The 11,309-nt window shown below is 40.6% G+C and overlaps 1 protein-coding gene across 2 annotated transcripts in view; it reads right to left on the minus strand.

Annotated features, from left to right (window-relative positions):
* LOC6547257 (Krueppel-like factor luna) overlaps window positions 1-11,079 on the minus strand; it is a 114,622-nt gene extending 103,543 nt beyond the window's left edge. Inside the window, exon 1 of one of the 2 annotated variants that reach the window (XM_026980372.1) lies at window positions 10,746-11,079. The gene's annotated coding sequence lies outside the window, so the exon portion shown is untranslated. Of the gene's footprint in view, window positions 1-1,185; window positions 2,135-10,745 lie in introns of those variants that run through there. The other variant, XM_001976107.3, reaches the window with a different exon arrangement.
* Between the last annotated feature and the right edge of the window lie 230 nt (window positions 11,080-11,309).

The following is an 11,309-nucleotide window of genomic DNA, read 5'->3' on the forward strand; positions in this document are numbered from 1 at the left end:
AATTGGATTACAAAGCGTAGCTATCAGTAAATATTTAGTGTACCAAGAACCAGGCACTACGTGTTTATGGCAACCTGTGCCCCACCATTTCTGTTGACATTCGACGGAAAGTGTAAGGGGAGACCGGTGCAAGTCGAGCTGAAAGCGATTCGAATTAATCGCAGAACAAGTGCATTGGCTGTTCGATCCGCCAGCGAATCGGGCATATATATATGTATATATAGCCGTATATAGATTGCCATATAATTGTGTGTTTTGCCAGCTATTCATATTTATATGATTATGGATGGCGGCGCCGGCGAGTCAACCGCATTTCAAATCGAATACTATCCAGAGACTGCATGAATCAGATGCAGAATACGTGATCCGATCGATGCAAATGTATCGCCCCAGCTGAAAATATTCGCTGTAATAATAGTCACAGTACGAGAATCTGGAACGGAACCGATTAGACGTCTCGATTTTGGCCACAATCGAGCGATGAGTGTGAAGCTCCGCAGAGGAAAAATATCATAAAAGTCTTTATCACTGGCGTTTTTGTCCTTCAATCATAATCAAACATTGGAAGCCAAACATGATAGAATTCTATATTACAACATAACATGCTACTTTCGAGTTGTCTATTACTTAATTTCGGTACTGCGTTTACTTTAAAGTGATTCATTCGGAATCATCAGCTTAGAAAATCTACCAAACGAGTTATTTTTATTATTATAAAAGGTTTTTTGAAATGAATTTCACTTATTTTGCATAGGGAATGATACATTAATTTTTATACATTAATCATTTCCATCTCACTACAGATTTCAACATTTCAAAACATAATTTTCAACAACATTTTTTTCCTTCAAATAGCGAGCAAACACTGTGTTTATATGATATAAATTTCTGCTTAATTATTTTAATTATGTTTATTGAAATGCGATTTTTTCTCTGTGTTTCACGTTGCCAACCTTTATAACCATGAGTAATAGGAGGGGGTGGGGTGTTGATGGGGTGGGCGGCTGGCAGTGATTCACAATTCACAACGGACGTGCTAACATTTACACTTGTCTACAGGATAGCGGTAAAATCAAAGCCGCACTTCGCACTCGACAGTTAATGAGCTTTCAGTTTCGGCAGTTGCTTTCATTTGGCTCTTGATTTTCCTACATTTTCTTGCATTTTCCTATCGGGCCATCGTACCTGGCTAACTTGTTGTTGCTGCTGCTGCTGCTGCTGCGGCTGCTGCTTGTATATCTGCAACACTTGCCACCGTAAAATGCAATAATTTTTTTCCTTCCTTTTTGTTGTATTTGAAAACTCGTTTGCACACAAACACACCGACACACTAACACCGACGCGACGCCGGCTAAGGCAATAACAACAACTCAACGAACCAGCATATAGAATAATAACATTAACAACAACGATCGCACACCGATAAGAACTTAGTCGTATACTTTACACAATAATTGCTTACTGCTACTGCTGCTCCGATTGTTGATGTTGTTGTTGTTATTGTTGATGTTGTTGTTGTTTCAGCGAATTTTTCACGGCTTTAATTTGCAGCGATACCGGCGATGCTATTTATGTATATTTTCCAATAATTCCGCTGTATTTACAATTGTTGTCTTGAATTTCACTTATTCCGCTAGCCGGCGCTTTTTGTTTAGATTCGTAATTCAGAAGGCAGGGGGGCGGAGTGGGGGAGGGTGATTTTCTTATGCAGCAGCACTTGTGTTTTCCTAGCTGTTAACAACAACCATCGGTTGGTGTTTTATCAAACTTGTCAGCTTATCAGAGCCGAAGAAGATACACTGCTCGTTTATTATTTTATTTATCTTTTTTTTTTTGTTTACCCGCGCTGCTCACACAGATACTCGCGCACACACGAACGCAACCATGGCATATAAACAAATTGGCAATCATCCGTTGGGTTTCGTATTCGTATCTTTTAGATTGGCGATTTTCGTTATTTTTGGGCCAAAATAATTATCTGTGCGATTGCATAGATGCATCCGATAACTGCGATTGTGACTGCGACTGCGATTTTTCGAATAACCGGCAGAAAAGAGGACGTGAGAAAAACGCGTCTTTCCGCTTCGACTTCTGAAATTTGACTGTTACGCGTCTGTAAAGCGAACTATGTTAGAGCCCCAAATCGCTGAGTTATGTTAACTGCAGTGTTATGTTTCGGCTTCACGAAATGTTAAGGTTATGTTAAGTGCATCTGATGGATTGAGAGATAAGAACTGCAATCGGCGGCGATTTAAGCAGACTTTTGTGCCAGCTATTCCTATTAGCACACCCGTGCTGCCATTTCAGCAAATTATTTTTATTTAACAATTAAAAATACACTTAAAAAATCTACCAAACTTACATACATACATATATACTAATAATACATAAACAATATTTCTATTATTTATACCCCACCAGCAACTTGTTTAGACTAAGCATTTAATTGTACTTTGGCCATTTCTATAATGCAATTTTACAGATAACCAATAACACTGAATTTTGTTTATGCAAACACATTCAATAAATTGAATTTAAGCGCAAGATTTAATTGAATTGAATTAATTAATTTAATTGAAGCAAATTAAAAAAAACGTACAAAACATTTAAATATAGTAATTAAGAACTTTGCTTTGGCGCCAACATAAATGTAACTGCAAGCAGCCACCGTTAAAACTTGACGAAACTCTGTTAGGCGTGCGCCGAGAGACTGTTAACGAAACTGTGCTCGTGAATATAAAATACCGAATACAAAATAACGAAGCCGGCTAAGAGAGCGGAGATTCTCTTCAATAAAAACTCTCTTAAGCCGTAAATTACAGGAATTCACGTTAGTAGATTAGCCACAAATATGTGTATAAATTTACAAATTAAATAAACTAAGCGAACTAAAATAATTTCTTGTTATTCAAATACTACACTTATTATTGATATTAATAATGCATTTGATTTAAGTGTTATACATTTACGATATTGGGTGCTATGTTAGCTAACAGCCCACTAACATTTCATTCTGGCTCTGACAAACAATTTTGATCACTTGGCTAATTAGCCAAATCTGGGCAAAAGCCCTGCTGAAATATTAATGCACTTCCTGTGGTGCCCCAATGGTCTCCATATTGCTTCAATAATTGACAATCACATTGCGTATACGCCTGCCAGCAAAATTATGACAAGCGTGTAATGCGCAGGCAGCTGGCAGTTGGCATAATTGCAAATAAACTTGCAACAATAGCCCTCCAAACCACACAGCAACTAAAACAGAACAACAGTCGGGATTTAGTAAGCTGAATTTCGATGAGTCGAAAAGTTGCAGCTGCTTTTATAGGAGCTAAAAACTAATGTGCATCCTTTTGATTTACTTACTTCATTTTTTTTGAAACCCGCATATTTATTGGTAGAGCTGTTAAATTATATATGGATGGATTTAAGCGGTGTAAGAGTTATACTTGGGTTCGTTCAAGGAAGTATTGACTGTACCTAAGCACATGTGCATGGATATCCCCCATCGAGATTATGAGGCGGCAAAGGTGCGTTGACAATTTGACATCTTGCCCTTCGTTTGGCTGCCTTCTACGTTCTCGGCTGGGATTCGAAGTGCCCATTTCCCCGGTTCTCGGGTTTCCAACTGCCGACGGCAGGCGGAAGTCACACAAATCCGTAAATGGCACAGTTTATGCCACCAAAAGCTCTGGCCGAAGTTCGGGCCAAGTTAGGAGCGGCAAATTGTCTATTATCGGTGGGCAGCGGGGGCCAGAATGGGGGAGGGGCCCAGTGCAATCGTTATTAATATTGATTGGAGCATAAACTGGCGACGGGACTCGGATATTCGGATTCGAGCGGGATCTGCAACGCATACAGACCGAAATGTTGTCGATTAATTGCGATTATGTAAATGTTAATGTAAAGCGCGTTACAATTTATTATGTTTGCTGGGAGGCTTGCATGCAAAGTGCTCTTGGCCAAATACACATGTGCATGCTAATGTGCGTATCCGTTAGGTTGCCAAGTTTGGCTTATTGATTTAGTAGACGCTGCAAATTGCGCCTTGATAGCGTCTAATGTGACGTTTGTGCAATTGTAATGGAAATTTATGTTTGTCGGTCTCTGTATGTTTGCCGTTCTCCACGCTGGACCCCTCGCACTTGTAGGGCTCGCAGCTCCACCTGGCCTTAATTACAGGTGTGCCTGTGTCTGTGGCTATTGCTGTGGCTGCCCACCTTTGGGCCACGGCATTTTGAGCACTCTCTGGAGTTTCGGGGGAAACAATTACGCTGGCCAACTTGCAGATTAAGTGCAGTCGAGGGACACATAAGTTCGGGGAATAGCTACAGTGCTGATCAGGAACTAAATTAGTTCCACATGTCTATATTTTAAATGGATTAGTTTTGAATGTTCCACAAGTCAAATAACTACTAAATATAGGGGGAAGGGATTTGGAGGGATTTTCTGCCTTAAATAATATAACCTACCTATGCGAATCGACTTGTTAAGGTTATAAAAAAGGTTATCAAATAAAATGCCATAGCGCTGGAAAAAATAGTTGGCAAATGGAATACCGACAACAAGAGCCTGAGAAAATAAAAAGCCAACTCTGCTTATACATCATCTACCAATTTGTGACTCCAACGAGGCGCTTGTCCATATTAGCCATCAATAACAGCACTTTAAGTACGTATCTCACAGATACACAGACTGCTGGAAGCCACCTACTCAACTGGTAAACTGGTAACTTGGCGACTGGCGACTGGCAACGGGCAACTGGCGACCGTCTTCGACCGACTGTGCCATTAAGGAAATCATAAAGTGCATAAAATCACAAAGCAAATTGCTCAAAAAACAGGCACAATATGCGCTCGCAGTCGGAATCGCCAAGCAGACAGAAGACGACACTTTCCAGCTTAAGCCAATGGCCAAAACCAACCGAAAACCAACCAGCAGGTTGTGGGCCATGGTTAATGCCACTCTTCTGGCCGCCGCTGCTGCCAAAGCGAAAATATTTTGATGTATTCATGGAAACATTTTATGCATGTTAAGTAACAGACAAATCGACGGAAACTTATGCTACGCAGGGTTTTTGGCTGCCGAGGGTGGCGGGGGAGGCCCGCCCATTCGGCTGATTAATAATTTACGTGGTAATATTTCTGTTGCCTCTTACCCCCCGAAAAAATAAAATAGCAACAAAAGGCTCGAACGAGGTACAGTGGATACGCACAGAGCTGAACAGAGCTTTGTGACAAAGATTTATAAAAATATAAACATTATTATATAAATATTATATGCTAAAATTGGAAAATTCGGCTGGATCACTTATTTATAAATAGATGTTTATCTTGCACAACTTTGAATGGGTAGGTCTCCAAATAATAATTATTAAAAAATAGTCAAAAGATACAAAAATCAAATTTAATGTTTATGATTTAGTTATCTAGCGAAGACTTAAATTTATTAGGCAATAATTTATATTACCTAATAAAAATAAGGGGAATGACATAAGACCAAAATATTACCCAAATAAAACTGTGTTCGGAGATCACTTAATGGTTTTTACCTGTACACCAGGCGCATTAAAGGTGGAAAATTGGCCAAGGAGCCGAAAGAGATGGCGATATGTGCGTGAGTGAGAGAAAGAAAGGGAGAGAAGGAGATGGGGGGATATAAGAAGACAAGGCAGACGCATATGAATTGGAAACTAATCGTGGAATATGAGAATGATTATTATGCACATCACACTAATCATTATCTCTGTCATGGACAGTTGGGGGAAATGCTACTTCTTCAGCAGAGGGTGGAAAAACTGAGAAAAATCCATAAGGAAAACGTGAAAGAGACGGCTAGCGGCAAAGAGAAAGGGACGAAGCGAGAGTTAACATGTGTGGCTCATAAAAATCTGTTGATATTCATTGCATGTCGCCAGAAGAACCTCACTCCAGTTACTTTTTTTCTTGGTGGGAGAGGTAAACTTTCCCGGCTTAGCATTGGGCTTAAAGCACATACTTTGCCTGATTTCTTTCGGGCGCCCGTTAATGGCCAAAACAAATGAACATGGCAAGGCATTCATTCATTAACTGCTTTGTCATTCAAACCAACCCCGCGTTTTAGGGACAAAATTAATTTAATTTCTGGCAAATATAAACACTTGCCATCCACTTAGCTGCAGTTCATTGCGTCGGGCAAACAGACAGCGGCACAAGTTTTCGGGATGACAAACTTCTTTCAGCCAACTTTTATACAAGTGCGTCTCTGTTTGCACGTCTTTGACAATTTCAAATTGTCGAGCATGCAAATAGGCGCAGCAACAATAAACCATGCGAATCACATGAGCCAAGCAGAGGGTTAAGATACAAACAGAATAAATGACAAGTCCCAGAAACTCTGAGGATGATTACGAACCGAAGGCGGGGAAGTTGGCTGCCAATAAAGAGCTATAAATAAGTTATACGCATGCCGTTTCGCATATCAAAGAGATAACGCACGCGATTCTGGAAAAACTGACCAGCGCAATTCGGCAAAGAAATCAAAAGGGATAAGCTGTGGAAAAGATAATAACTCAATAATAAAACTATGCATAAAACAACTTGTTAGTATCTATGTAACTCTATTAGAAGGTATCTAGATTAAATAATAGGCAATGCCTATTTTTTTTTAAACTTGCTGATTTTAACACAGAAAAAATTAACTACGCATATGATGCATTTACGCAACGAAATGCACTCAAAAACATTCATCATCATTTGTACAAATTATGTTTAACAAATGGCCCAAGATAATCTCAAATCAGCGCAATAAAATGTGTGCACTGCTGCGGAACCTTTACCAATTTTATAAACTTTTTTCAACCGCAGAGAAGTGCATTTAATTATGAAAGCCAATTGATTTATATGGATATCGTTTTCAGCGTTAATTCGAGCAACTCCCAAACGCATTCAGTGCGATCGCAGGGGAAAATGGCTACAGTCACTGGATTGTTGTAGAGCGGCTTAATGCAGATTAACCCGGCCATTAATTTGCCGGCCAGCAATTAACGAGCAGTTGGCTTAGAAGAGAGCTGTGTAATCCTCGATTTCACGCCACGTTATATTAATTAACTTTTTCATAAATAATGGCGAATGCAATTTAATTAAAAGCAAACATTTTTTATTATTTGCCCACGTTTGTGCCGCTGTAAAGCGGAAACCTATTAAAATTGTGTCATCGCGCATTTAATACATTTTGAAATAAATTCGCATAATTATCACTGGCGGCATAGGCTGTTGGGATTTGTGCTGCAATTTGCGCCTTTCAACTGCCCCAAAGACACGCCATCGAAATGCTTATTAAAGTATCAAAAACAAATACCAGAAAGTTGCCATCAACTCAGCCCAGGGAACCACCCACTTTGCCGCAGAATTTGCATATTTGTCTCCGGCGGCGGTCGTCATTTTAATAAAAATGTTTGTATAATTTCAGGCAGGTCGTGGGATGCGGCGGCTGGTGCGGCAGCAGCGTCCTCTGCTTGCTTATAAAATTAATTTTAAATTAAACAATTTTAATTATGATTCAATAATCAACAAACACACTGCAGCTCCGTCAATGTTGTCGCAGACTTTCAACAATGCAAATATTGGTTTACGGCCATAAAGGCCCAGCGACCAACCCATTAATCCAACCTCGACTATTGCAAATTGTTTAATAGCCGCCTTTTCTTTTATGTTTGCAAAAAGAATGTATTGCCATAATGTGCTGGCATAATGTTTCAGCTGAAACCACTTAACTTTGGACTCGCTTCGCATCTGCTAATTCAATTAAATGGGGAATTTAAGAACTTGTATTCGGTACTTTTCTCATTGAGTTAGTACCAATATCAATGCTAATTCAATTCGCAGATGCTGTTGTGTCCACCAAAAATTCACATTACTACATTGCAAACAAAAGTTATCAAATTCTAATATTCATATTGATTTGTTATAATATATTCCTAATGCAACAAGGATTTGTGCCATAAATTTTCAACACATGCCTCAAAAATGTAATGCTTTAACTTTTAAAGTAAAATGATGATGAATTTGTTAGCCACTTGAAACTTGACCAATTTTTTTATGTGCAGAAATATTTTCCATGGTAATTGAATTAACTCTTAATTTGGCGTTTTGCCTGTGTGGTCATAAAATTTAAAGAGAACATTAATTGTCTAATTGAAAAAACGGTTTCGCTGCATAAATTGGTCAACATTTTTCTCATTTTTCCTCATTTTTCTCATGGTTATTTTCAAGTTATTGAAACCATTTGTCAAGGCAAAGTTGGAAATTCCCATCTAGTTATATGCAACTGATATTAATTAAATATTCAGTGCTTAATCACTGGCAACAAGTTAAATGTTGATTTTAGCCCAGAGCCCTTTGCGACTTTATTCAATTAGCGTTGGTTAACACCCGTTCCCAAAGTTCTCCAGATTTTTTGCCAATCTTTTTCGACGCCGGCGGGCACATCATTACATATGCCACGCCCACCTCGCCAATGCCCGCCCCAAGCTATATGGTTGGTGTACGTCAAATGTATTTACACGCACAATTTAAAAACCTTTTGCGCTTTGCTTAATGGCCATTCATTTATTGCGCAGGGCGACACTTGCATTATTGAATCTGCCACGCCCACCAGAAAGGCGGAGGGCCATAATGGTTTTCGGCCGATGATTTCGTTAGTTGACAGCCACATGTTTGTGGCACTCATTAAGCTGCAAACAGTCCTTTTCAGCGGGTTTGAAGGTAAAGACTGTAAAGGCTGGGCATTGGTATCATAATGTTGGTATCCATCTAATAAATTCACTGCGCTTTTAAATCCACATTACGTCACATTCAAGTAAACAATGAAATCAATTGAATCCACGAGAGTAATATTAAAGGAATGTACATATTTCATACCCACAAAAGTATTTTTATTTGGAATTCAATTCAAGTGCTATTTGGTATGGTACAAAATCCTTGCAACAGTTTAATAAGCATTTATATAAAATATGTCCAGTTATTAAAATATAAATACCTTGGCCTTAAATCCTTCAATTAGGAAACATTTTGTTATTTGTGCTGTGACATTAATTGGCTGTTGGATAAAAGGTAATTGAGGCAAATCCACATTGTTGTCATGGGTAATCAATATGCCTGCAAATTAATTATGATGTGTTAGCTGGATCCTTGACATTCATGCAGACAGTTAAGTTGCAGCAAGTGAAATTTGTTGCACTCGCTTGCCAAAGTTAAACGCACTCACTTAACTCCCTCCATTCAGCTTTAGTCACCTGAATTTGATTCGATTTTGTCATCTGCCCAGCCACACATATGTACTACCTATATACAAGTATACCCATATCTACATGCCCAACTACAGCGATTCCTGGCCTTTTGTACTGGCCCCTTTCGCCTGCGGCAATGCTTCCTGTCTGATGTCGCAGCAGTAGATGTTGCTGCTGTTTATGTTGCTGTTGCTGCTGTTGCTGCTGCTGCTTGTGTGTCTTGAGTTGGCAGGCCACGTTCTGGTTTCGGTTGCGGTTTCGGTTTGCTGGCTGCGATGGGCGCCTGTTGACGCTTTTGGTTGCCAGACATGGGTATCAGCCAGGTAGCGAGTTGGCTCTCCAGTTTATGGCCGTTTACATGCGCAGCGCCCGTTTCTCATATCACTTTATTTGCCAGCGGAATTCGCACGCAACTCCCTCGATAATGATGCTCAAGAATTTTTAATAAAAAACTGCCAGCCCAGCAAGGTGGATAATTTTTCACTTTTTTCGTGAAGGCAAGGCGACTGATGAAGGCAATTGAAAGGACCTTAATGACAGGCAGCCTTTGTGGGTTAAGCAATATATTAATCAGCATATTAATTATGCAGCAAGCTAGTTGGGAATGGGGAGTGGGTGGGCATGGCCGGTGTGAAAGGTCAACGAACTGGTACAACGGCCACATGCTTTGTTTTGGGCAAATAAATGGTTTAACCAACTTTACAGACAACATCCGTTGGGCCAGGCAAAACGGCCCAAAGGCGATGCGAATTCGAGTAACAGGCTGCCAGCCAGTCAGCCAGTCAGCCATGTGACAGGCAGTCGGTCATTATTTCGCACTTTTGTTGCCGCTGCGGAAATTTCACAGCAAGGAGGCAGCAGCAAACATGCGACACGTGCAACACCGGAAGTCGAGAGTCTGGGCGATACAGTGTGCCATAACAATAATGCCACAACAAAGATGGAGTCGCTGCCAGAAAAAGTGTACGGGAGTCAGGTGGAAAACGATGCACAAGTCGGTAGCCAGACAAAATGGAATTTTAATGATATGAGAAGGCGCGCCTTCTGAATATTTTTGCAGGTGAAGCTGCTTACCAGCCATCCACTTTAGCGCCCTCCAACCCCACCAACCTTTGCCACCCAAAACAGCCCCAATCTCTTACCCTTTGACCCCGCGTAGTACAACCGGCACTTGAACTACGCCGCTTACTACGCTCTTGGCGCTCTTTTTAGTTTGTTTTTGCGCTTATAAGTTGCCGTTTTTCTTTTTATCCTGGCTCTGGCGCAGGCGAGTTGGCCAAAAAGAGCGCAAGAGAACCGCTAAGAGAGCGCTTGCGATTGGCAAGCCGGTAAAAATAGAAGAAAAAGTGCGAGTTTCCACTACAGTTTGTATGCAAGTACGGTATTTCGCTTGGAATTCAATGCAGTTTATATTTCAGCAATAATTTCAATCAATTAATTTGTTTATTCTAGTATTGAGTGAGTGAAATCAACTTACACTTTTCGAAACAGTTGTTGGAAAGCACTTGGCGTTTTGGTGGCAGTATGTGCATAGTTCCGGTGCTCTATGTATTTTAAAACATGCTGAAGTCCCCTTCAATGAAACCGCTTTCAGATATCACAAGCACAAAGCACAAAGGCGCACGCACACCAACGCAAGCAGCAAGCGCCATGTGCGCCTGGCGGTATGCAATAGTTTCTGTTTCTCTTTCGATTCCGCGTGTGTGTGTGCCGTGTGTTAACGGGTGGGCGCGTGTGTGTGTGCGTGTTAGCCGACAAAGTGCAACACACAGCGCAATGACCGACGTACTCGAGCGTTGACTCGTTTCTGCGACAACTTTTCTCGCTCCTCGCCGATGGGAATAAATGATCTCAGCGTAATGACGATTTTTAGCAGCCAGTAAGCTTGTTGATGCTGTGCCGATGACGTTGCGAACTCGCTCTTTCTCGCTCTCGCCGGCCCACTCGCTCTCTCTTTCCCACACTCTCTCGGCCATTTTGCGGAAGTTTCAACTCACCGCAAAACGCTCCAAAATGAGCAGCCAAATTGCGAGTTCCTTCC

This window comes from Drosophila erecta, unplaced genomic scaffold (assembly GCF_003286155.1).
Source record: "Drosophila erecta strain 14021-0224.00,06,07 unplaced genomic scaffold, DereRS2 tig00000092-arrow-pilon, whole genome shotgun sequence".
NCBI classification, from domain to species: Eukaryota; Metazoa; Arthropoda; class Insecta; order Diptera; family Drosophilidae; genus Drosophila; species Drosophila erecta.